The sequence below is a fragment of the Mastomys coucha genome, unplaced genomic scaffold, assembly GCF_008632895.1.
Source record: "Mastomys coucha isolate ucsf_1 unplaced genomic scaffold, UCSF_Mcou_1 pScaffold18, whole genome shotgun sequence".
Classification (NCBI taxonomy): domain Eukaryota; kingdom Metazoa; phylum Chordata; class Mammalia; order Rodentia; family Muridae; genus Mastomys; species Mastomys coucha.
Window position 1 is genome coordinate 15,482,185 of NW_022196900.1, and position 6,289 is coordinate 15,488,473.

At 40.6% G+C, this 6,289-nt stretch overlaps 1 long non-coding RNA gene across 1 annotated transcript; it reads left to right on the forward strand.

The window, feature by feature from the left end:
* The first annotated feature begins 1,478 nt into the window (after positions 1-1,478).
* On the forward strand, positions 1,479-2,758 carry LOC116095329. Its single transcript, XR_004120552.1, has 2 exons — positions 1,479-1,564; positions 2,444-2,758. It is a non-coding gene; the product is annotated as an uncharacterized LOC116095329 (long non-coding RNA).
* Positions 2,759-6,289: the final 3,531 nt, after the last annotated feature.

The following is a 6,289-nucleotide window of genomic DNA, read 5'->3' on the forward strand; positions in this document are numbered from 1 at the left end:
AAAATCCTTTTACAAAGAAAAAAAAAAAAGACAACAGACCACAAAGCTTCCTCTAGTACTACACAAGACAAAAGGGAGGGAAGGTCAATGAGCAAAAACTTCAGGCCACAAAACAATCTGAGCCTGGCTCTGCCATACAAGGACCTCAGCAACAGCTATCCTTTAGAGGTACCCATGTGTGGCAGAAACAGATCCCACTTGTATTCTTACTAGGCTCTGGCATTGGCTGGGAGCAGCAACTGGTACTGTCAGTCAGCTCTACTCCTGAAGTAGATTGTTTCAAATGAGATTTGAAGTCCATGCTTCTGTGGCCCACAAGTTGTTCTAGTTAAGAAATGGGTAAAGCAGCAAGGTAGATAGACAGTGTCCAAGGAGAGATATATAAACAGCCAGAAAAGACATGAAAACTGGCTCTGCATCAGTCATTATTAGGAGAAGACAGCTCAGTAGCTGACCCTGAATACCCACCAGAACAGCCATTCAGTAAACAATTATCAGCTAATACTGATGGGGATGATCAACACCTGGGAATCTTCACAGATTAATACCAAAGTATGAAGTTGAGAAACCTCCCTGGGAAAATGGTGGGCTCCTTATAAAGGTGTGCACCCAATAGAAATGAACACAGTCTGCAACAATGGTCTAGCAACTACTGGGCCAGAGAGAGGGCTCAACAGTTAAGAGCGTTTGCTGTACCTGCAAAGGACCTGCATCGGTTCTGAGCGTCATAGGGCAGCTCACAACTATCTCCAGTTCCAGGGGATCTAACACCTACGTCTGTCCTTCCCAAACACCAGAAATACACATGGTGGATAGACATGCATCCAAGCTGACACTCATACACATAAAGTTAAAATAATTAAATAAGTAAATAAATAAATCTTAGAGAATGTTCTAGCAACTTTAGTCATGATAGTTTTAGCTGGAAACATTCCAAGCATCCAGTAGTAAGAGCAAGGTAAATACTATTCAGGAATTTAAAAGAATGACCTATTGATATGCACAGCATTCAACATGGATGAATCTAAAAACCATCTTACTGAGGAAAAGAGATCACACAAAAAATTAGCATAGATCCTATGATTCACTCCAGTAAACTGAAAACCATCATTTCCCATAGTAATTGAAAATGATCATTAATTGGGTGTCTTTGGGTGGAAGACACAGTGAGTAACTGCTGAGGGACATAAGGAAACGGAGTAATGGAAACGTTTGTGTCCTGACAAAGTCTGACATACATCCCTCTGATGTCATCAAAATGCATAAAAGAACCACAAACAATAAAAATTCACATTACTCACAAATTATAAGATTATAAACACTTTTTTTAAACTAACACATTTGCACACTGCATTACAATATGCAAATAAAATATAATTTCTTTGTTTTTTGAAAGTGATCAGTTCTCCACCTAAAAGGAAGCTGGGAAAGCTACAACAGGAAATTAACATTATCTCCATCTTCTTCCTTGTTTAAGCAGGTTAAATATTGAATATAGTTAACATTCACCTTCCACTCTGAGGAGGCTGGCATTTTCACCGGTTTGTGAACACTCTCGCTTTGGGTAAGTATTTCATCTTACGACATGTCTACCTCCCTCTGTTCTTTATCCTAACAGAGTTTCTGGATCTCCCAACAAAGCTTCTTTGCACATTCTTGAAGAAGAGAGAAAAGAGGCACTGGGTGCAAATGTTGATCCTAGTCTTCTCTGATCGGGTCTCTGGGCTTGTCATTGCTAAGTTGCTCCATCGGTAGCAAGGCACTACTATTGAAAACATACATCACCACACTAGGTGCATATCCCTGTTTGAGAGTGTCCCTAAATGCAGTGACATGCTTACCCAAACAGAGTTCCACATAAATCCTGTCTTACAGTTCTTCAGGATCCCCTCATTGTGGCTCATACCAACTTCTAGATGCTTAATAGATTTGGAGACTAAACGCAATGTCTCCATTTCATCTATCAATCTATCAGTGTCATGGGTTATGTACATATAGTGGAAAAAACTCAGGGGGGACTGTCCTTGGTAGCATACTACCCTTTAGGTAGCCAAAGACTATCCTCCCCACCTTATACCACCAAGTTCTATAGTTTCCAAATAGCTGCCATGATATTTTGGCTCACCTATACCAAGTGCTCTATTTTCTAATGGCAAGCGTTTTCTAGATATATTTTTTATTACAGTGTGTGTGTGTGTGTGTGTGTGTGTGTGTGTGTCCATATGCAAATGTGTGCAGGTACTCACAGAAGCCAGGAGTGGTCATTGATTCCTCTGGAACTGGAGTCATGTGCTAAATGTGGGTGTTGGGAAGTAAACTTGGGTCTTCCTCAAGAGCAGGAAGCTTCCTTGACCTCTGAGCCATCTCTCCAGCCCAACTGCTAGGTTTTGAAATGCTCTGTGTGTCACCGTAGCCTGAGTTGCTTATTCTTCTTCTGTTCCAGCTTCCCAGGACTCACAGCAGCTGGAAGACACACACAACCTTGAAAACAAGAGCTGGCTGTGAAGAAGAAAAGCCCTAGCACCTATCATTCTACTATCATCAGACTCTTGTTCCTTTGTATACAGTGTCTGTTCCTAAGGCTGCTCTCATAAGCTCAGCGGTCAAACTGTTCCCACTGGACTTTCTTTCTTTGTTATCCCTTCTAGCCAACTGTCAACGGGTTGCCAGCTCTAACTAGTAGCAAAGAAATGAGCCACAGTGGACACTTCAGCAAAAGAGGTATCTTTTGGGTAATAAAATGCCTGTCCTTCTTTCACCTTTAGAATGTCGGAATTATGAATCAAGGTTCCCCACTCCACCCCACCCCCCAAAATATGGAAGATAGAGGAGAAGTAGATACCATAATACCTAAGGTAGCAAACTGAAATCGTCAAGAACCAAACTCCCTATTGGCTCAAGACTACCCGTCTGGACCTTCCTACTCCATCTTCCTCACTTTACAGCTACATCAAGTCCAAGACACACTCAGTTGCCCTCCTCAGGGCAGATTAAAGACCAGTCACAACAGTTGAGCAAACTGCCCGGGTTCATTTCAACTTTTTGAACTCTATAATCCTGAGAGCAAAGCTGTACCCGCTCTCTTCCCAACTTAAGGATGACCTGTTCTTCATCCTGGTACAGTAAGAGCACCACAGCAGCTACCACCGTCCCCACTTGACTGTCCTTGACATTCCATTCCACTATATTCCATAGTGCTGTAGTTCATACAAGCGGGAACCTTCTGTAAACAAAGTGAGTGGCATTATCTAGAAGTCCTGTGTGAAAGTAAGTTTTTCTCCTCCACGGTGACTCCTGGAAATCCAGGAACTATTGTGTTTTCAGCTAGTGAGACCCAGTTAATAAAATTATTAAAAAAACAATCCAGCATGCATATATGTTTATGCTGCATGTATATGTCTTAACAAAAAAACACTAGTCAGAAGTTACCACCAAGCACTGGAGTAGAGACAAGCAGAACTCTGTGGTCTGAGCCTCTTTGTGAGTCTAAACTCCCTATGCTAGGTGTATCCACAGAATACCAAGCTCTGTTAGGATCAGCTAAAGCCACTGTGCAGGTCAGGCGAGTCTTCTCTGTTTGGAGCTGTGTATAAGATAAGAAGAACCAGCTCTCTGCAGATAAGTAGAAGTGTGTTATATGATCCTTCCGGAGATCCCCTCCCAAAGCTGCCACATTCATGGATTTGGTATGTGTCCTGGCTCATGTTTATCATTTCACTCCATCTACATCTACGTCTCCATGTGTCCCCAATACATTTCTTAAATGCTGTCATATTGCCTGCATTGTTCTGCAGTTCTTTTTTCCATTTAAAATAATGTTTATAAGATAAACTCACATCGATACATATGGATCTCATTCATTTTGGCAACTGCATGTGGATTCTATCACTGGAATAAAGCACCATTTGCATATCCTTTCTGCTTGAGATGGACATTTAAGTTGCTTCTAATTCTTCTCTATTTTAAACAATGCCACAGCGCATGCCTTTGTCTAGGTCCCCTGTGTACATGCAGGAATGGCTGTAGCAATCCTTAAGGGAGGGGCTTCTGGGTCCTGGAACATGTCTGCCTTCTACTTTCTTATTGATATTGACATTAATTCAAATGCTTCCTATGAACAGTGTGGTGACTGTTCTGTAACTTCCATGCTGAGTGGTCCATCTGGGCTTCTACTTTACATCCCATAGAGCAGGAGCTGGACAGAACTCTCATCACCATAACTACCTTGGGGCTCAACTATTCCTCCAGGGGCCTTTCTGTTCCCATCAAGGATACCCTGAAAAGCTCAGCTGCTCATATCTGGAGCCAGATGAGCTATATACTCCTCAGCTTTTCCTCACCTCCCACATCTCTCTCACTGACCCAACCAACATCAGATTCCACTCTCTTCTGGTCCAAGTCAGCTTTATCTCTGTGAAAGCCTGTGACAGCTTTAGATCTAAAATTTCATTCTGTATCTCCCTACATGGCAGCAAAGTGAGAGTTTTACCTACAGCTGATCATCGTGCTTCCTTGCTTAAAGTCACCCATCACCCTTGGTGCGAAGCCTAACTGTTTTAGTTTGTCTATTGTACATACTCTGCTCTGGGTTCCCCATAGCACTGATTCATCTCTGAATTCCCAGGGGCTCAGTGGTAACATGGAATGCATGATACATAAAAAGTACCTGGATGACTGAACGGTCTCCTGTCTGCTCTTGCTGCAATGGTTCAGACAAAAATGAGAAAGAAAGAAAGAAAGAAAGAAAGAAAGAAAGAAAGAAAGAAAGAAAGAAAGAAAGAAAGAAAAGAGAAAGAGGAAGAAAAAAAGAGAGAGGAAGAAAAGAGAGAGGAAGGGAGGGGAGGAGGGAGGCAGGGAGGAAAGAAGGAAGGAAGGAAGGAAGGAAGGAAGGAAGGAAGGAAGGAAGGAAGGAAGGAAGGATAGGGAGACATTCCTCTCCAAACTGGACAGCAAAAGAGTTAGCCCCTGGCTAGTATTCAAAGTTAACAGAGTAAATCTGAGGGATTCAAGCGACCACCAATGAAATTTTGTTTTTCCAAACCCATTTTAAGTTATAAAATTTGCTCATGGTGTAGGAAAATCTTCTTGATCTTGCACGTCTTCAACTTTTAACAGTCTGTGTTAATAAATACAAAATATCCTGACTATTATGTCAATATCCTATTGCTGAAATTATTCTATTAATTGAGTTTTGGTCTCATCTGACTACATGATTTTTTTCTTTTCAGTTTCCTTTTGAACAGTTATTGTTTATGAGCATGTTTATAGGAAAGTTTTAAAAGTTATACAATGAGCATTTTCATACTTATCTAGACTCAGTAATTCTTAGCATCTTGCCATATTATTTTAGAACTCTTCATAGCATATATATGCATGATTTATTTTTTGTTTAAATTAGTTTAATGTGCACATTATGACACTTTACTACTATTTCTACATAAAAATCTAAAACTACAAAGCCTTAGTCTATACAAACAATTCTTATGTCATCTAATAACTGCCCTATATTCAAATGTTTCCCGACTTGTGTCAAATTATACTTTATAAATTATTTTCAAACCATGAAGGCTGACATTATTACTGTGTGTCTCTTGTGTCTTATTCCACACCAATAATTCCCACAAAATCTGGTGTGTATATGCACATGCACACTCATGTGTGTGCTGTGTAGATGTACACACAAAGAGGCCGGATGAGGGTGTCAGCTGACTTGCTGTATTACACTTTGCTTTATTTTCTTAAGAGAAGGTCTCTCCCCAAACCCAGGGCTACAGTAACAGCTAACAAACTTTCCATCATCCTTTATGTCCCTACAACTCGGGCTACAGGTATATCTACAGTCATGTGTTGCTTTCTTCCCCATGGATGCAGACACTTGAATCAGATCTTCATGCTTGCATAGAAAATGCTCATACTCATTAAAACATTTCGCTAGCTCCCACAGGAAGTTTTGGGTTTTTTTATAGATTGGCTTTTGGAGGAGTCAAGGTGCCTTCTAAAATTTGGGACCTTTTTCCTTGATTGCCTGTTTTTCCCCTAGTCTAAAAGTAAAGACCAAAAGCTTGATTATAAGAAGGAATGAAATGTCCATCTTTGGTCTTCCTTCTTCTTAAGTTCCTTGTGGTTTGTGGGTTGTTCTTCCTGTATTCCAAACTTCTGGGCTAATAAACACTTATCAGAGAGTGCATACCATGTTTGTTCTTTTGTGATTGAGTTACCTGACTCAGGATGATATTCTCCAGCTCCATCCATTTCCCTAAGAATTTCATAAATTTATTGTTTTTAATAG